Here is a 20,852-nt window from a genome sequence, read left to right on the forward strand (position 1 = left end):
ACACATCTCACCAGATTAGAAGCCCCTTGAAGGCAGGGACTATTCCAAAGAGGACGCTTAGGGCAACAAAGAACAAAATAGCCTGCTCAAGGTGACTTAGACAAAAAAGCAGTTAATTATGTTACCTAACAAACAAACATCTCATCTGTAGGTTCAGTGGTTCAGTGACAGCAGATCAACCTCTCTCTCTCTCCCCCCTCCCCTCTTCTCTCCTGCCTCAAAATTGCAATATGGCTGCCCTAGCACCAAATACTGTATCTTCACCAAAATGCATCTCAAGCAGAAAGTTAGGAGGAGCAAAGCCTTTCTTTTTACATGCTTCTTCTCTTTCCAGGAAGGGACATTACCAGTAGCCCCTAGACAACCTCTCCCTATTACTCGTGGACTAGAACCAGGTCACGTGCCCATACCTCAGCCATTAATGAAGAAAGAGCACCCATGCTGGGCATAGACCAATCACGATCTACATAGTGGGATGGGTCACATGGCCACGAACACATAGTCTAGGTTCTGCCAGGAACAGAAGGGATGGCTGTAGGGAGGCAACCAACGGGAACATCCCAATGACACCTCTGTCATTTCATGTCTAGTATCTCTGACATAACACTGAGCAAATGTTCGTAAGTGAATAAGAGACGGTATTTGTTAGCTAGCACTGCCGTAGCAAAATACCACAACCTGTGTGACTTAAACAGAAGAAATTGGTTTTCTCACAGTTCTGAAGGCTGGAAGTCCAGGATCAGGGTGCCAGCAATGGTCAGGTGCTGGTGACAGCCCTCTTCCTGGCTTGCTGAGGGAGGGGGGAGGGGGAGGGGGAGAGAGAGGGAGAGGGAGGGAGGGAGGGAGAGAGAGAGAGAGAGAGAGAGAGAGAGAGAGAGAGAGAGAGAGAAAGAGAAAGAGGGAGGGAGGGAGGTTCCTCTTCTTCTGAGGCTTTAGTCCTACTGGATGAGGGACTCACCCTGATGACTTCATTTAACCTAATAACCTCCTGCAGCCTCGGTCTCCAAACACAGTCCCACCGCAGCTAAGTCTTCAATATGTGAAGGTTGGAAGGACCCAATTCAGTTCATGGCAGACCCCAAAGAGTAAGTAAGTGACCAAATGAAGGAGCCAATGAGTGAATGAATGATCAAATACATAAACAGAGGCAAGGATTTGGTTAGATGAGATTTCAGTGCACGTGGAGTCAACAGTCTGCGATTTGATATAGGGCCAAACTATGGGTTTCATCGCTGAGGTCTGACTTCTGGAAACCCTCCTGGAAGTGTATGTCCTCCCTTCAGGAACATGAATGAACGAACAGCACCGGGTGTTACATCTCACTCGATCTAATGAGTGTGGATGAGCGCAGAAGCACGAGAGAGGGGAAGGTTTGGGGGCAAACTTTCTGCCCATGCCAGCTCGTGGCGACACCAGAAAGACAGAAGAGCCAGCGGGAAGCGCACTCAACAATCACTCCCTGTTCTCAGTCACCCTTGCGTTCACATGGAATGCGTCCACCTGGAGGGCAAGCCCAGCCCACGTCACCACAGCTGCCACGTGATGGACTCACCACTGGGCCGATCTCCATTCTCAGGAAAGTAGGAGCCTGTTTGAGGCAACACCTAGACTATTAATTGCCAACCAAGGAGCCCACGCTTGGTTTTTTTCTTTGAAAGTAATGTTTGCTATAAGAGCCTTGGCTTTAAGAGAAAAGGAAAACAAGCCATCCCTGGCAAAGAAAACACTCGCGTTCCCATGGTTCAGATCATCTAGACAGAGCTGTTTTCTCCTCCTGCTTCAGGGAGAGAGGTTCCAGAGCAAAACAGTCAACCCCACCGTCCTTGGAGGACTTGCTGTTCTCCTGTCCCATCCCACTTCAGAGGACGCCCACATCTATTTTTATCAGCCAGCGTTCCCGTAGGTTATGAATTCAGCGAAACGAGAAAATCTGCATGGTCGTCCTCGTTGGACTCTGAAGGATACCAACAGTTATGATGTTTCTCTCTCTCTCAGAAGAGAGGACTTCCATGGCGGGGTCGCCATTTACAAAATCCTTCCACAGAGGAAATCGAGCCAAAGCAACAGAGGAACATTGGGCGCCCACGTCAAGCGGTCAGAACTAATTGCTCCAATCCAGTCTCGACTGTTACATCCTTACAGCAGCTGTCATGCTCCATTGGACTGGTTGTGTGTCCGTCCTTCCCACCCACAGACCCACTCACTTCTTGGGTCAAGGGCAGAGCCTAAAAGGACTACTATTCTACAACAACAAAAGGACGCCCTGGGCAGGCTGATGGCAGAGACGCCGGTGTTGTGTTGGACTCACACAGCACATTTTTTTTTTAATTTAAATTTTAGATAACACCCAGTGCAATACTGGCTTCAGGAGCAGAATTCAGGGATTCACCACTCATATACAACACCCAGTGCCCATCACAACAAGGCCCTCCTTAATACCCATCACCCCTCTAGCCCATCCCCCACCCACCTACTTCCCTCAACCCTCAGTTTGGTCTCTATCATTAAGAGTCTCTTGGACCGTGCTAGTCACAAGCACGTAGCTGGCCCAGCGACTTTCGCAGAGGGGGCGGGGATACCTGTCCATCAGGATGCAGGGCAGAAGGCTGTCCACACTGAGAAGCGTGGCGGTCCCCACCTCTAAGGACTCATTAGAGGAGACTCACCTGGATCATCTGGGATCAGCTCTCCATCTCAGAGCCCAGTGTACTGTAATCAACTTTTTGGGGGGCAGGGGTGCATAGTAAGGTGTCAGGAGCTGGCAAACATTTTCTCTAAGGGGCCAAAGAGTAAATAGCTTAGGCTTTGCAGGCCATTCATGTCATGACCACTAAGCTTTACCATTCTAATACAAAGGCAGCCATGGCCATCCATAAACAAACAGGTCTAGCTGTGTCCCAATAAAACTTTATTTATAAAAACAGGTGGTGGGCCATAGTTTACCAGTTTCTGTTCTATCTAAAGGGAATGAGTTTCCCAGGCTCTGGGGGCAAGATTTGCTTTAAGGATAAAGGTTTTATTAGGCTTTCATGGAATCAGGCATCCTCTTTTCTGATTCCTTACTCATCAAGAAACCTCCAGATCATAGTTTACCTTCCCAGGAATTTCAGAAAGAAGAGACCCTCTTTACACAATACTCAAGTACCTTGGTCACTGAAAAAGGGGTCTCATCATTATAAATGAAGACATTCATCTTGAGTTCGCATGAGTCAGTGACCAGAGAACAGAGCATCTATGGGTGTGTAAAGAATGCTCACTGGAGGGTCTGGGACACTGATTAACTGACACATGAGCCTCCAAGGACGTCCCCTCCTAATCCCTAGACCCTTTGAATATGTTACCTTACCTGGGGACTCCGCAGATATGAATCAGGTCACAGGCTTACGATGGAGAGATTATCCTGATGGACCCAATGTCATCATAAGGTCCTTACGTAAGGGAGGTGTGAGGGCCAGAGTTAGAAAAGGAGATACAGTAGAAACACAGGTCAGAGTGAGAGAGGGAACTGGATTCTAACTGCTGGCTTTGAGACTGATGGAAGGGTCCAGAAGTCAAGAAAAGCAGCTGGGCCTCTAGAAGCCAAAATGTCCAGGGAATCAGATTCTGTCCTATAGACTCCAGGACCCAGCCCATCTCTGGTTTCTGACCTCCAGAACTGTGAAAGAATAAATTTCTGTGGTCTTAAGTCCCTACATTTGTCACATATTCTGTCACACCCCTAGGAAACGAATACAGACCACGAAACAGGGATGCCGAAAGCATGATGTGCATGGTCCTGTTCCCTAGTTCTGTATCCACGCAGGCATTGCTAATCAATCCCAGAAGTCTTTTCCCAAGTTGATGGGATTTCTCACCACCAGATCTCCAGATGGCCAACACTCACCGACCCAAATTGGAATGCAAGAATGGGCCAGACTCTTGAATATAAGCTCACAAAACCCACCCTGTCCAATTTAAATGAAAAGGAATTTACGACGGACGTTAAGTGGCTCACTGACTCTCTAGGAAGGTCAGGACATAGGCCCGAGTCCCTCCTTGGGCAGCCACCCCCGTGTGGTGCCTCTGGCCACCATCTCTGACTACACACGGACAGCACTGAGAGGCACCTGCAGTTTAGGTGCAGGGTGCTCCTCCCCATCCTCCATCCGAGTGCATTCCACTAAGGACCTGCTCCTCACTGCCCTGCTCTCCCCAAAGCCTAAAAAACTGGCTCAATCCCTTTCCTGGCTGCTCAAAGTAGTCTGTGAATCAGCAGCACGGATATCCCCCGGACCTACTAAACCAGAATCTGCACTTGGACGAGATTCCTGGGTGATCTGGATGCCAATCTATGGCCGGGAAGCGTGCGCTCACCGCGCCCCACCGTTCTGTAAGACAGCTCACTGGTGTGAGCCCTGCACCAAGGTCATGGCCCCAGAAACACAACATTCAAAACAGAAGACCCAAGTGGTAACCAAACAAAGGGAACAGGGTAGCTGAGGAAAGTTAAAAGCACTCCATTTTGTGATTCATGAAGGAAACACAACGATCAAGCGCTACGATTATTTGTTTGTAAGCAGGAAATACACAGAGAGGAGGTTCTTACGCATATCTGGTCCTTCAGCCAGACTCGGCGGCACCGAGCGGAACTCAGAACGACACGGAGCATTCTGTCCTCTATACGCAAGAAAGCCCTGCTTTCGGTCATCAATTTGCTACAATCTGTGAATCAGCCTTAAGAGAATGGACTCGGAGAAGCAAATTAGTTTTTACTCTGAGTTTCCTAAAGAGGATCCAGCAGAGTACAAAGAAAAGATGTTCTTTAAAAAAAAAAAAAAAAAAGACATAAATAGTACCTTGGCCTGTTCCTCGCACTGAAGGGCTCAGAACTCAGCTCACTCTCCATTCAGAGTCTCCTTGAAACTCAAGAGATTAAGAAGAAGAAATGTGTGGTCTTGTGGTTTTGAATGTTCCTATAATTTTCATGCAGATGTTTAAACAGGAAAATTTATAGTTGTTGGCTTTTTGTTTGTTTCTTTTTGAATGTGAAAAATGACAAAGTGAGAAAATGGCGGGTTTTGTGATCCAGAAGTTAAACATGGCCTTGAGTGTCACTTTTTTTTTTTTTTTTTAACCATCACACAGAGACAGAGTAGATGAGTAGCCATCAGGGGCTGAGGCTTCCGTTTAGGCGATAAAAATGTTCTAGAATTAGGTGATGATGGCTGCACAACCTTAGGAATGTACTAAAAATCACTAACCTGTATACTTCGAAACTATAAATTCTGTGGTACGTGCAGCTCAATTTTAAAAAGATAAAGAGATAGCAACTTACAGACATATAAAATATTAAGAACCTAATTATGAGTAAAAATAAAGCTAGTTGGAAAATAAAAGCTTATTCAATGTACAGTATTAAATTATTGGGGGAGGGGGACACATGAGTGGCTCAATCAGTCCGACTTCGGCTCAGGTCATGATCTTGCAGTTCGTGAGTTCGAGCCCTGCGTCAGTCTCTGTGCGGGCAGCTCAGAGCCTGGAGCCTGCTTCTGTTTCTGCTTCTCCTCTCTCTCTGCCCCTCCCCTGCTCACACACTTTCTCTCTCTCTCAAAAATAAACCTTACAAGAATTAAAATATTTGGACATGGAGTTGAAAACCTAGAGCTAATTTTCTTCTGTATGCCATATAGACAACTTAATATATTTATATACCTGTATGTAATCATGAAAATGAAAACCTGCAGACAAATGAGGAGCAAGGAGGGAAGGAACGAAGGAACAAAGGAAGGAAAGAAGCCAAGTGCCAGGTACACTGGAACATTCCTCAGTGAACACTGATGCTGTCACGGCAGAGTAGGCGTCTAGGCACTCGCCAGCATTGGAGCCGGTACAGGGGAAACAACAGAAGGCAGGCCATCAGATGACGAGGTAGGACCTACCCTCCCATCAGTATTACAGTGAATTAATTCTCTTGTACCACAGCCCACATCCCTTCCGTGAGTGAAAGTAGAGATTTAAGACCCCAGGAGAAATTCACATAAAAATGTTAAGAACCCTCGAACCAGACTTGAGTAATCAAAACTCAATCACATAAGACTCTTCTTAGCAAGTGACCAAGGCTAGCATCCCAGGGATGCCAGGTGGGTTTCATGTGCCCCTGATCCAGTATGAAGATACCTCACCTCCTGGGATTCTTTCCAGAAGCCCACAACCCCAGCCTAACCATAAAAAAAAAAAAAAAAAAATCTGACAAACCCAAATTAAGACACCTACCTCAGGAACTCTGGCCAGTGCTTCTCAAAATCATCCAAGTCATGAAAAGCCCGGGGAGACCAAAACGGTTACAGACCAGAAGAGACCAAGCCAACATGATGACTTAACGCAACGTGGCTCCTCACAGGGGATCCTGGACCAGGAAGAGGACGTTAATGGGTAACCCGCAAAATCAAAACAAAACTTGGGGTTCAGGGAGTGGCAGTGGACCAAAGCGGGTTTCCCAGCCTTTGATGAAGGTGCCGTGAGGATGAGAGACGTTCACGATAGGGAGGTAGGACCAGGAACCCACGGGAACTCTCTGCACGGTCTCTGTGGTTTTCTGTGGGTCTAAAACCACCCCAAGATAAAACATGTAAGTTTGGTTTTTGAAACTCAGCTACCCAGCAAAGTGGCTTGCCGCGATGGGAGCATTATGAATAGATATCAGAACCTCCTTGATTCGATTTACATCATCGTAAACTGTGCCCAACTCACAGAGGAGCTGTCTTGTTCTGTCCCCGGCCGTCAGCTCATACTTGCGGTGAGTAACCTCCCTCTGCTTGTTCTAACCATGCACCATAACAACAGGAGCCTCCAGCCAAGGACAGACCTAACCCGGACCTCCGTCACAGGAGGTGCTGCCGTCAGTACCCTCGTGTAAACAGACATTACGTGTCACTCCGTGAGGGATGTCAGGAACAGATCCATCCCCTCCAGCTCTCCCACAATATTGGTAACGCTATAAAACTCAGTTCCCGGGCATGCATGGTGAGGGTCCTCCCTGTTCATACTGGCCGGTCCACATCTCTGTGTTGGCACACATTCACTTGCTCTTCTGGGGCAAAAAGGTGCTGTGCCAGCCGGGTCGCCCGTCGGGCCCCGTCAGGTTGTCTGCCGGCCAGAAGCCTCTAGCTGTATAGTTCCCTGCTCGAGCTGCAGAATGTCATCGTGTCCAAGAGCACCCCCTTCCAGCCCGGCCAACGACTGATGTGGGCATAAAGGCCCAACCATTTCAGCCCTCAGGGGTGACTCTGATGGACCACGAATGCCCCGGAGCTCCCCAGGGAGGGCTGAGGCTGGCCTGCATCTGCATTCAGCTGCTTCCTCCCCCAGTCCTGCTCTCTCCCTTTCCCTTCCCACTGCATTTTCCTCGGGGGAGCCACCCTTCACTCCCTGGTGCTTGGGATTCAGGTCTAGCTAATTTCCCCATGGTCCCAGAACTGAGCCCAGGACTGGGCGCTGGCCAATCCCAACACAGCATTCCCCTGTCCCTGACAAATGGCTGAGGGACGTGCTCTTGGTCCAAACAGACTCAAGAAGATGCAGTCTGCACGTCTTGCATCAATTAAGAGCAAGACCTTCATGCCTTTCTCTTGGCCTTGAGTTCACAGCAGGCCGGCCTACAGGCTGGCAGCTGCCGTTACCCCAACATGGAACCTAAAATTGAGGCCAGCAGGAAGGAGGGCAGGGCCAAGCTATGAAGCCACTCCATGCAATGGATTAAATCATGCTCCCCAGGGCGCCTGGGTGGCTCAGTCGGTTAAGCGTCCGGCTTCGGCTCAGGTCATGATCTTACAGTTCGTGGGTTCAAGCCCCACATCGGGCTCTGTGCTGACAGCTAATTCAGAGCCTGGAGCCTGCTTCAGATTCTGTATCTCCCTCTATCACCCTCCCCTGCTCACGCTGTCTCTCAAAAAAAAATCGTGCTCCCCTAAAAACCATCTGTTGAAGCCCTAACCCAAGTGAGATGGTATTTGGAGGTGCGGCCTCCGGGAGATAATCAGGCTTAGATGAGGTCTGGAGGGTGGGGCTCCCCTGATGGAATTGGTGTCCTTGGCAGAAGAGACACCAGAGAGCTTTCTTGCTCGCCCTCTCTCCATCACGTGAGGACACAACCAGAAGCCACACCTGTAAGCCAGGAAGAGCGCTGTCACCAGGAAAGAAACTCTGCCAGACCTTGACCTTGACCTTTCCAGCCACGGGAACTGTGACAAAATAAATCCCCATCCCTTAAGTCATCCAAGCTCTGGCATTTTGTTATGGCAGCCCACCCTCATGCACCCTGGGTCCTGGGGAAATTCATGGAGCCTCAGATCCAGCCGGGCCTGAATCTGTAACCCCTCAGAAATTTCCATTACATGAGACAGAAAGTAAATCTGCTTTTGTACTTAAACCATTTTGGACTCGTTGCCGGAAGTTCTTCCCCTCCCCCTGAGCCTGTAAGCTCCTTGGGAGGACATCTCTGCCCAGTTCGTGGTAGAAGGAGCCATACTGCTGGGAGCCATCTCTGAGGTCAGGCGGGTTTGCGAGGCCTCCCACCGTCAGAGGCCGACCAGTGTCTACACCCACTCAACCCCCACTCCATTTCCGCTTGAGGACCGACCCCGAAGGCACCCGACTGATATCAGGAGTGACTTGCCTTCTTAAGCTAAAAATATGTGAATTGTACCTTGTGGAAAAAACTTGTTATAGGAGTTTCTTCTTCTGTGATCATAGGAGCAAATGTTACATTTCCTGGGAAAGCCTGTTTTTCTTCGCCTCGAAAACAGGCTATTGACCCCTGCTCACGAGGACCTAACTCTTGCCTTTGCTGTGCTGAGAACTTTGCCTTGTATTTGATGCTGAAGATCCCTTCCTTCCTCATATGATAAACGTCTAGTCACCTACTTCAATCTCAACTGGTAAAGATTACGCAGGAGTCTTCCACTAATCTGTGTTCTGGGAAATTTTTACATACCAAAGAATTTGTTATCAGAAATCATCGTCTAAGGCAATTGCCACTTCTGTTTTGTACCCCACATATTTGTTCAATAAATACAGCTGTCTCTCGGGTCAGGCTCACCAGTGCCTGCCTGGTGAGCAGAAAGAAAGCTGAGGCTCTCTCACACCCTTTCACCGACACCGTCCATCCTGGACCTGCTGGAGCTGGACTCCAGCACCGTACAGCCTTGACCGCTTTGGGCAAGATTAGAAGTGGATTCGTCCTCTTCGAAAAGGACCCCCCAAAGTGAACAAGTCATTACTCCGTGATACTTTCTAGTTGGCTGTGTACTTCCTCCTCCTCAAGCACAGCCCAACTACAAGTGTACTGTTTCACTAGCTGATGCCAGCCACCGGCCACGTGGGGGATGTGCAATCCCATGTGCCTTAGGGTCTAAGTGTCGCCCCCGACAAGCCAGGCCTGCTGAGCAATCCCTCCTAGCACTCCCCACTGCTTTCTCTCTCCACCACCCCGCTTCCACATCAGCTCAGTCTTTCCAGCCAGACTCCGAGGTCCGTGAAGGCAGGAACGGTGGCTCGTTCGTCTTCCTATTCCCAGCACCTTCCACAGAAACAGGCACGTAGATGCCACTCTGTGAGTCTAGGAAATGGCAACCTTGTCTTTAACCTTCCTTCTAGCGGGGAAAACAAAATGACGTTAAGATACAACAGTTAGCTGCATGTTAGGTAGCAACTGGCTTGAAGTGTTGCAACTTTTGGTGACTTAAAAGTTTGTTTCTTTTTTTTGTCCAACGGTCCGGACGGAAGGGATTCAAGGCAGAGGAGGAAGCTTGGCCACCTGTAACGGAGGACTGCCCCTCCTGCATCAGGAGGGAGCCCCTCGTTCCTCCTCCCGCCCATCACCACCAGGAGGATGTCCCATCCCTTGAGACAGCACAACACAGAAGCCGTGCTCTCGCCGTGGCTCATGTCCACAGTCCTGTGGCCGTGCAGCCGCAAGGCAGGCTGGGAAGTGCAGGCCCTGCCTGGCCAGCCATGTGCCGGGTTCAAACTACTCTTGGGACTGCCGTTGTTAAAAGAAGGGACAATCCATAATAGTGTCGGACAACGGTTCATCATAGTGGGTGAGGATTCAGGCCAAGTGTGCGCTTCTTAAAGCACTTTCAAATAATCTGGTTCAGTCGGTTAACTGTCTGACTTCAGCTCAGGTCATGATCTCGTCGCTCGTGAGTTTGAGCCCCGTGTCAGGCTCTGTGCTGACAGCTCAGAGCCTGGAGCCTGCTTCCACTTCTTTGTCTCCCTCTCTCTCTCTCTCTCTCTCTCTCTCTCTCTCTCTCTCTGCCCCTCTCTCTCTCTCTCTCTCTCTGCCCCTACCCCGTTTGGACACACTCTCTCTCTCTCTCTCAAAAATAAATATTAAAAAATAATAATAAAATAAAATAAATCATTTGAGGCTAGTCTTGTAACCCTCCTCCATCGCCAAGCCCCTTCACTGTAGAATCACTCCGAGCCTAGTTTGTATGCCCTCATGGCTATGCCCACCGGAAGCCGTGCTCTGCACAGGCCTGGGGTCCTGGCTGGGCCTCGCCATATCTCCCAGGTCCTGGAGTTCTCCCCAGAATTCCAGTCCCACAGCTGGGCTCCAAGCAGCTATTTCCAGTGCCCAGAGGAACATTAGAACGTTAGGGTGGAACTCTTCCAACTGTGCAGCCAGACGTGCGTCTATCATCCTCTGTCTGTGTGCTGTCCCCAAACTGCACAACGTCTCTGCACCTCGGTGTCCCGCAACCATAAAGCAGCAATTGTCATTCTCACCTACGAGGAAAGTGACACGGGGCCCCACACACAACAAGCCCTCGACAAATGTGAGTTGTCGCTTTTACTTCCAGTCCATCCACGCTCGGACTGTAAGCGCTGGGCTGGACCTCTCTGCACGCTTGCTCCTGACACCTTCTGCGTCACCAGATAGGACCGTGGGACTCTTGGCCAACCACCGAGGCACCGCCCACCTGTGGAGACCACTGCCCATTATCTTCCTGAACGGTGCTCCGTGGTCTCAAACGTCAACCAAATATCGGGTCCATCTGCACGATCCACACGTCATCCCTGCCTGGCCCAGCTCCCCTGCCACTAGCCCAGCCTTGGACCGGGTGGGTGTCTGTAAACTTAGGACCTTAGCAAAACTATAACAGATTATGTTTATTTCCTTCTGTGCACAGTGTTCCTAGATGGGAAGTCAGGCCTACGAATTCAGCCTCCGCTGGAGAATGTCAGTCACATAAAGAGCATGTGTTACTGAGAAAGAGAGAGATCTCTTTAGAGCAAGGATAACGGAAGCTCTAGGGATTAAAATGCAATTAGGAAAGAGAGTTGGAAAGAGCTTCAACTGCTCTCCTAACACGATGCTTATGGCAAACCTGAACTACAACAATCTCTCCCCTTTTTCTTTTCTGTCTCTCGGCGCAGACTCCCCTCCCACCCTCCACCGTAATTATGAATTCCGGCAAGCCAAGCTCCGCCAGACATCATCCTGATTCCGTGGGCATAAGAAGGGCTCTCGTCTCCCCTCGGTGCATTGACTGCACACCCAACATGATGATTAAAGACCCCACTTCCGCATTCAGCAGGTCGTTGTTACGATCAGGACATCAATCTATTAATCAGTCGCAAATGTCAGACGGGCAACTCAAACCCTCTCCATCAAGATACAAAGACCGGGTGACGTGATTGACGCGGACTAAAAAGTTAAGGAATGGAAGCTCCAGACACGGCTGGATCAGATACGAAGGATGCTTGGATCTTCTCTTCCCTCTGCACTGGCTCCAGCCACGGGCAGGCCCTCCTCCTCCAGTCTCTTACTCCACATTACCCACCTGCGTGGGGCCCTCGTGGCTCCAGCTATGGCCCCCAAAGGGGCACCCTGCCGTCGCTCTGGCTAGAAGGGTGGAGGAACTTTCCGGATGACGGAGGTGTTCTACATCTGTGCTGCACCAGCCACCAGTGCCTATGGAACACGCGCAACATGGCAAGACCAGCTGAAGACGGGAACTTTAAACTTTGCTTTACATCAATTCATTTACATTTAAGTAGCTAGTGGCCACCATATTGCTCCGAGCCTCTTTACGCGGTCAGCCAGGGGGCATATGTCTGAGCTTTGCCAGACCCACTCCAACCACAGGGGATGAGGAGAAGAAGGAGGCAGGGCTATAAATGCCTGAAGGAGGAGAACTGGGTTCCGGGGATGGAGGCTTCCTAGCGTGCACAGCTGGCTGGAAAGTGAGGCCATTCACGTGAAAAGAAACACGGAGGGGTGACCAGACCCGAGGGAGCAGAACCCAAATTCCGTACTAGACGCACAGGCATGAGTCACCCATGAGAAGAGCTCGGACAAATGAGCGGAAGCTCCAAGAAGGCTGAGCTACATACAGGTCTACGTTTGTGGGGGCGCTGGGGGAGAGCAGGACACTGGAGTAGGGAGCAGGATGAGCTCCCAGGGAGAAAAACTGAGTAGAAGAGAAAGCAGATTGGGGCCAGCAGAGGGGCGCCTCGGTGCTCAGTGGGGTCGGGGAGGCGGGGCTTGAGAAGCAGCAGCCACAGGAACAGGAGGGAAGCCGGGAGAGGGCAGTGCAGCGGAAGCCATGGACAGAGGAAGGGTCTGAGGGATAGAGGGGGTTGACGGTGCCCAAATGCTGCTAAGCTGAGCAGATACAGGTTACAGATGAAGATGCGCCCCCTTCCTTAATGACACAGAGGTCACAGGGGCCTTCGCAAAAGCCATTTCCGTGAAGCGACCAAGACAGATGCCAGGGGTGCTTGGAAGCCAAAGAGTGGAGACAGCAGGTGTGTTCGCTCTTCCCCAAGGGATGCAGGAGTGCTGATGCACAGGGCACACGTACCCCAATGCTCACAGCGGCATGTTCAACAACAGCCAGATCATGGAGAGAGCCTAAATCTCCATCACCTGATGAATGGATCAAGATGTGGTTTATCTATACAATGGGATACCACATGGCAATGAGAAAGAATGACATCTGGCCATTTGTAGCAACGTGGTGGACCTCGAGGGTGTCATGCTAAGCGAAATAAGTCAGGTGTAGAAGGACAGATACCATATGTTATCACTCACAGGTCTAACAGGAGAAACCTAACAGGGGACCATGGGGAGGGGAAGGGGGAGAAAAGAATTAGGGAGACGGAGGGAGGCAAATCATGAGAGACTCTTGAATACTGAAAACACACTGAGGGCTGAAGGGGGAGGGGGCGGGGGTGATGGACATGAAGGAGGGCGCTTGTGGGGAAGAGCACTGGGTGTTGTACGGAAACCAACTTGACAATAAACTATTAAAAAAAAAAAAAAAAGACCATCAGGGATGAGTAAAGGGGGCCAGAGGCGGAGCCCCGGGAATCTATGAGGCCAGAGAAGGGCTGAGGTCTTCTATGAGAAAGGCGGGAGCATTTGCAGATCAAGTTCTCTCCCACCTTTTCCCAGGATAGCAGTATTTTAAGGGCACAACTAAGCCACACAATGATTTAGGACGAAGGAAAAAAAAATTCATTAGGAGACTTGAACTTCAAAAATGGTGTGCTCAGGGACCCCGGGGGGCTGGGCCGGTTAAGCCTCAGACTTTGACTCAGGTCATGATCTCAAGGCCAGGGAGAGCGAGCCCTGTCATTAGGCTGCTGCTGTGGGCACAGAGCCCCTCAGTCTCCCCCCGGCTCTCCCTGCCCCTCCCCCACCCGCTCACGCATGCGCACTCTCACTCTCTTGCTCTCAAAAATAAGTATTTTTTTAAAAACGGTTGGGGCGCCTGGGTGGCTCAGTCAGTTAAGTGTCTGACTTCAGCTCAGGTCATGAGCTCACGGTTTGTGGGTTCAAACCCTGCATTAGCCTGCTTCAGATCCTGTCTCCCCTCTCTCTGCCCCTCCCCCGTGTGTGCACGTGCACATGCACACGCACGCTCGCTCGCTCTCTCAAAAACAAACATTTAGAAAAATTAAGAAAACTTACTTTAAAATAAATAAAAATTTTTTAAATAAAGTAAAATAAATGGTTTGCTTGGTCAGTGTTCTCTTAGGATGGTCAGAATTGATGGCGAAGCCGCCGAAGACCGTGGCGCATGCTGCCCCCACTTCCAGTAATTTCAAGATGGTGTCTTCCTCAAAAAGATAAAGGGATAAAATTTTAAAATACGTTTTAAAGTCTCTGTCTGCCTGGAACAGAAAAAGAAAAAGCAAGAAAAATGGAAGCTTTTTTTTTTTTTTTTTTTTGGATGGGTGGTGAGAACCATTGACAGAATGAAAACTGTGGGAGAGGCTTCAAAGAAAGGACATAAAGGGGCGCCTGGGTGGCTCAGGCGGATAAGCCTCCGACTTCAGCTCAGGTCATGATCTTGCAGTTTGTGGGTTCGAGCCCCGTGTCGGGCTCTGTGTTGACAGCTCGGAGGCTGCTTCGGATTGTGTGTGTCTCTCTCTGTCCCTCCTCTGCTCATGCTCAGTCTTTCTCCATCTCTCCAAAATGAATGTTAAAAAAATTTTTTTAAGGAAGGAAATAAAGTTGACGCTGGTGATTACAGGAATGAAGGGTCAGCCCAGGTTAAGGAAACCATGGGAGACGCTTATAAGCCCTCGAGCCATGAGCTTCAGGCGGTTCTCAGAACCTCCAGGGGATGAGGGAGGAGTCTGGAGTCCAGGAACAGGTGCACACAAGGTACGGAGCCAAGCGCTAGCATACGCTTTCTGAAAGGAGAGCCTGCAGGTCTCCTCTGAGAAGGGACACGCCGCTAGCCAGTCACCATGCGACCACAGTCCCTTTAAGACACGGGGAACACCTACCACAATCATATGTTTAACAACCTCGTCAAGTATACGCACAGCCTGTGAAATTCACCCATTTTCAGAGCACAAAGGAACGATTCTTGGTACATGACGACCGTCACCCTCACCCAGGTTTCAAACATTTCCATCCGATTGTGTGCCCGCTGAGACCTGTCCCCACTGCCATCCCCAGTCCTCAGCAGCCACTAACTGACTTCCTGTCTACACACACTTGCCTTGTGCATGCACTTCCCGTAAGTGCAAACACACAAAAATGCAGTCCTTCATGTCCGACTTCTTCCACTTAGTCACTTTGAGCGTCTCATGCTGTGTATCAGTATTTCATTCCCTTTCATTGCTGAAACGCATTCCACGGTGTGGACATTTCCACTGCTTGGCTATTACGAATCGGGTTGCTATGAACTTTCACATCCAAGAATCGGTGACAATTTATTTTCATTTATCTTGGGTAGATCTCTAAGAGAGGAATTACTGAGAGTCAGATGATAAGATTATAGTTCTGCTTTCTTTAAAAACCCATCAGCTGTTTTCCCAAGTGTGTCTTCTACGATGCGTGAGGCTGTGGGTTATACCAGGTGCTGGTGTATAAAGTGAATAAGTGAGCAGCATACGGTCTGACAGGAGAGAGACTGCCAATAAAAGTACAGTGCAGAGGCGCCTGGGGGGCTCAGTCTGTTAGGCGTCTGACTTCAGCTCAGGTCATGATCTCATGGTTTGTGGGTTCGAGCCCCGCGTCGGGCTCTGTGCTGACAGCTCAGAGCCTGGAGCCTGCTTCGGATTCTGTGTCTCCCTCTCTCTCTCTCTCTCTCTCTCTCTCTCTCTCTGCCCCTTCACCATTCATGCTCTGTCTCTCAAAAATAAATAAAACGGTTAAAAAAATTTTTTAAGTACAGGTCAATGGAGTCACTTCCTAACAGCACCTACAAACTAAGGTCCATCAGGGTATCACATGACTCAGATTGTCGAGAGTGGAAAAGGAGAACATGGGGCTTCTTCCTTTCAAACATTTATTAAGCACCTAATAGGTTCCTAGCAGAAAACAGAGAGGACAGAGTCTGGTCACGCTGCTGGGACTCTGTGCAGCTGGGTGGAACAGAACTCCTGTTACTAGAGCCTACATAAAGAAAACGGTGCTTTTCTATCACATTGCTAGAAACCTGGAGGCACGTAGTTCGGGACTTTGACTGCCTCTGTGTAAAGTTGGTGCGGATTCAGGTCCCTTCCCGGTATGGGCGCCCTTAAAGGATCAGGCCCTTGTCCTCAGACTTACAAAACAGGAGGCAGAGTGCCAGCCTTCACATCCTCATTCCAGGCAGCAAAAAGGGAAAACAGTCAAGGGCAAAAGAGCGTGTGCTGGTCGGGTCCTCCCTGGGCTTCCCTCGGCTACATCCACTGGCCAGAACCAGGCCGTGCCACCTGCGAGGGAGGCTGGGAGAGGAGCGTGTCAGCAGGGCAGGCTGCTCTGCTCCGTAAGGGAGGAGGACGGGTACGGGGTCCACAACCACGGTCCTGCCCCCGTCCTTCCTTGCTGGGAGCCATCTCTGAAGTCAGGCGAGTTTGCATGGCGACCAGCGTCTACACCCACTCAACTCCCACTCAATTTCCGCTTGAGCACCGACCCCCAAAGGGGCCTGACTGGTATCAAAAATGACTTGCCTTCTTACGCTAAAAATATGTAAATTATACCTGGTGAAAAAAACTTGTTATAGGAGTTTCTTCTTTTGTGATTATAGGAGCAAATATTACATTTCCTGAGAAACCTATTTTTCTTCCCCTCAAGAAAACAGGCTACTGACCCCTGCTCACAAAAGAACTAACTCTTGCCTTTGCTCTGCTGAAAACATGGTCTTGTCTTTGAATGCTAAAGATCCCTTCCTTCCCCATGTGATAAGCATCTAAATCACCTACATCAATCACTACTGATAAAGATTACACAGAAGTCTTCTACCAATCAAGGTTACGAGAAATTTTTACATAGTAAAGAATCTGTCATCAGAAGTCATTGTCTAAGGCAATCGCCACTTCTGTTTTGCACCTCATACATTTTTTCAATAAATACAGCTGACTCTCGGGTCAGAGCAGAGACGCCTGCCTGGTGAGCAGAAAGAAGCAGGGGCTCTCTCACTCCCTTTCGCCTACACCGTCCGTCCTTCAGGGAGCCCTGGACCTGCTGGAGCTGGACCCTGGCACCTCCTGGAGTAAATCATCAAGAGCAGAGCAGAGCACAGCCATATGGCACACAGTAGGCGCTCTGCACACCTTAGTGGGGGTCCTCTCCCTTCCTCCTCAGAGCTGAACAGACTTGGGAGCAAGTCACTTATTTGGGAGAGGATCCCAGAAACAGGCATGAGAGAGACGGGAGAAGGGATGAATGATGCCATCGGGCTCCATGCCACAGGGACACGTGGGGCATCCCTGCAAGTCCACCTGAAGGACAGGAGGCTGGAGAATTGACTCAGTGGCTCCGGTGCTTATTCAGGGAGTGTCGCCCCAGATGGTGTCACATCTAAGCTGAACTTGATCAGTCTGGGAGGGTCACCACCGCTCTGCCACCTGGGGGGAGATCCTGAGACACCACGTTGGGGGGTGGAGGGAGCCCTGGACACAGACCTGGCAGAGTGACTGGACCCCGAGCTCCCGGGGACCTGGCCGGGAGGCGGCAGCTGAAAGCGGTGCAGGCTGGGGGGTGGGAAGGCAGGCATGAGAGCCATCTCCTCCCCAGAAATAATTAGCATTCATGATAGAAGCTAATCATCGTTTCCCGTGTGACCTCCAGCCAACACTGTCCCGCTGAGTGGCATGGGACAGGGGATGTGACTTCCAGCCATATAACATTCTGCACACCCTGACGGCCGGGAGGAAAAGCTGAATTCTGTCCGTATGGGGGCTGGGGAGGTAGTGGCTAAAGGGGAATAAAGTGAATAAGGTACCTAAGATTTAAGGAAAGCTGATTTAAAAAAAAAAAAAATCAGTTCACATTGAGCCGGGTTTAAAGAGTATGATGCACAAGGAACTCGTAGGAACAGCCGTCCAGGCAGAGAGGACAGGCAGGCGGATTGTCTCTTAGGATAAGGATCTCCTTGTCACAGTTCACTAGGACATCCAAAGCAGGGACCCCACCGGTTCCAACAACAGATGGAAGGGGGAGACTGGAAGGTCTTACAGTTGTTGTGAATAGAGCCGATTCACTTAGGAGATTCGATCAGAAGTAACGGGGCATCTGTGCAGCTCCCCCAGGAAAGCAGGGAAGGGAGGGTGGAGGGCAGCGTTTAGGGAACACGAAATCAACCCTTATGAGCAGAAAGGGCGCCTCTGGGGACACAGGTTGGAGGTGCCAGGCTGCGCCCGGTCTCTCACACTCAGCCCAGGCCGCGCCAGAGCAGCGAAAAGACCCAGCAGCAGAGCAACGACCCCGCCTGATGATCTGGTTTTGCAGGTAACGCGGTGTCCCTGGAACCACAGACAAGACAGAATGACTACCCCCGAGGACATGTCCTGAGGGGGGAGGAGGAGCCATCCCCCAAAAGGATAAAGACAGTGTTTCTCCCCCAACCTGGAAGAGGAGTGGATTCGAATCAGAAATTAAGTTGCTCGGCCAGTTAAGCTCTTGATTTCAACTCAGGTCATGATCTCTTGATTTGTGAGTTTGAGCCGTGCGTCAGGCTCTGTGCTGGGAGCGTGGAGCCCGCTTGGGATCCTCTCTCTCCCTCTTTTTCCTTCTGCCCCACTCTCTCTCTTTCCAAATAAATAAACTTAAAAAAATTATGTTGCTCTGTTGAGAATAAATAGCAGTGGTATTTCTTCTACCCCTAGGCTGGCTAAGATCTCTACCCAGGTACCTTTTTTATTTTAATAGAAACTGCCAAAAATGAGAGTATTCGTGAACCCCAGGAGTGCCCGTGACTGCTCTCCCAGTGTTTTCTCCCAAATTCAGTATCTTTTCAGGGCTTGTTAATATACCCTGAAAAATGGTATCGGAGTCTAATTTTTTATTTGCGTTTCTCCAACTCCCAGAAGGCTGGACATTTTCTCCATGTTTATCATCTGTGTGTATTTCCTCTTCAGTGGCTTTCTGTTCATATCTTCTGCCCCATATTCTGCGAGGTAATTCAGCCTTTTCTTACTGTTCTGAAAGTATTTTTTCTGTAGGAGATAGTAACTATTCGTTGCCTATGGCAAATGTTTTCTTCCTGTCATTTCACTTTGCCTCTGGTGGGGTTTTTTTTCCTACTCTAAATTTTGGATTGCCCATCTTGTTAAGAAAATCTCTCCATTTCACAGTTTTATAAATATTTAAAATGTTCTTCTATGTCCTTATGCATGTTTCTTCTATCTTATATACACCCACACCAAGTCAGACTGTAGTTAGATGATCATTAAATCCATCTGGAATGTATGCACGCACATGTGTGTGCATTTGCTTGCAGTACCAAATGTGACAGGAACCGAGCACTGAAGTCTACTGCCAAATTCTGCCCTCCACACTTTCCGGAGCTCAGAAGGCATCTCCATCCTCCCTGCTACTTAAGGAAGGGGTGGTAATCCCTGTCCCGTGCCTCTCAAATTCACGGCCACCAGCTACCCCCAAATCCCACAGCGCTGCTGCCTGAACATCCCCACCACCTCCTCCCGTGCCTGCTCCTCCTTGCCCCGGGCTGCCATCATCTCACCCCGACCCTCACGGCCCGGGCCTCCCTGGATCCCTGCTCCCCCCTTCCAATCCGCTCTCCACCCTACAACCGAGAGTCTTTCTACAGCACGGACCCCCCTCAATCGCCACTGCCTAAAGCCCTTCCTTCCACGGCCCCCGCCGCCTTCAGGAGATGGTCCGAACTCCCACGTACGGTGGGCACCGCTCCTCTGGATCCTGGCACGTCTCACCCTTTGTTAAAAACAAAAACCTTCGGGGGCTCCTGGGGGGCTCAGTCGGCTAAGCGGCCGACTTTGGCTCAGGTCATGATCTCACGGTTCGTGAGTTCAAGCCCCACATCAGGCTCTGCACTGACAGCACAGACTCTGCTTGGGATTCCCTCTCTCCCTGTCCCTCCCCCCACCCCCGCTCGCTCACTCATTCTCTCTCTCAAAATATTTTCAAAAAATAGTAATCAAAGAAATAAAAACCTTCGCAGCCTCACTTCTCAAATTGTGTCTCCCAGCCCCACACGCTGGCCAAACTACTTTTGGTTCCTCAGAAATACCAAGCTTCCTTATAAATAAAGTAACTCACAGGGATGAAAAATACGGCACAGGAAATATGGTCAGTGACATTGTAGTAACATCGTCTGGTGACGCAGAGTAACCACAGACATCCGGCCCAGCACTGCGTAACGTATAGAAGTGTTGGGTCACTCTGTTGTACACCTGCAACTGATGTAACATTGTAAATCCATTGTACTTCAATTTACACACACACACACACACACACACACACACACACACACACACACCCCTCCTTTCCTGTAGATCTCAATCCTGGCTCCGTCCCAGCTCAGCTGTTGAAATCAAACACTCGTTGGTACAGGTCCTGCCCCTGGTGATCCTGACGCAGGAGGTCAGGTGGGTCCCGGCACCCACATTTTACAATGATCCCCACAACCAGGCGGAGAGCCACCGCTCTTTGTCTCCAGGTTTGGGACGTGTGACTCCCTCTGCCTGGGACCCTTTCCGACCTCCTCTGACCCCAGCCCCCACCACACTGCTGGATATCGTCTCTCCTTCCGTAAAGTCAAGGCTTAGATGCCCCTACCTCCTGGAACTTTCTCAGACCATCCGGGTTAGGAACCCCCGCCCCCAACGCTCCCCTCAGCCCCCTGGCCGTCATCACCATGCATGCATCTCCCATCTCGGACACCCACCACGTCTGGGAGAAACTGGGATGGGGTGTCAGTCTCACTCACCACTATATTCCCTGCACCCAGGAGAGCTGACACAGAGTAGGTGCTCCACAAATGACGGCTATTAGAAAAGAAAATGAATGAACGAAGTGGATGAATGGATGCCTGTGGCAGTTTCCATGACAAATAAGAAGGGCTGGGCCAAGCCAGCCCACGGAGGGGCAGTCG

At 50.1% G+C, this 20,852-nt stretch overlaps 1 long non-coding RNA gene across 1 annotated transcript in view; it reads right to left on the reverse strand.

The window, feature by feature from the left end:
- Positions 1 to 20,743, reverse strand: part of LOC115273829 — an 85,316-nt gene extending 64,573 nt beyond the window's left edge. The window contains exons 1-2 of the long non-coding RNA XR_003900973.1: positions 20,688 to 20,743; positions 20,018 to 20,157 (exon numbers count right to left, since the gene is read on the reverse strand). This is a non-coding gene — a long non-coding RNA (uncharacterized LOC115273829). The remainder of the gene's footprint in view (positions 1 to 20,017; positions 20,158 to 20,687) is intronic.
- Between the last annotated feature and the right edge of the window lie 109 nt (positions 20,744 to 20,852).

This window comes from Suricata suricatta, chromosome 12, assembly GCF_006229205.1.
Source record: "Suricata suricatta isolate VVHF042 chromosome 12, meerkat_22Aug2017_6uvM2_HiC, whole genome shotgun sequence".
Lineage (NCBI taxonomy): Eukaryota > Metazoa > Chordata > Mammalia > Carnivora > Herpestidae > Suricata > Suricata suricatta.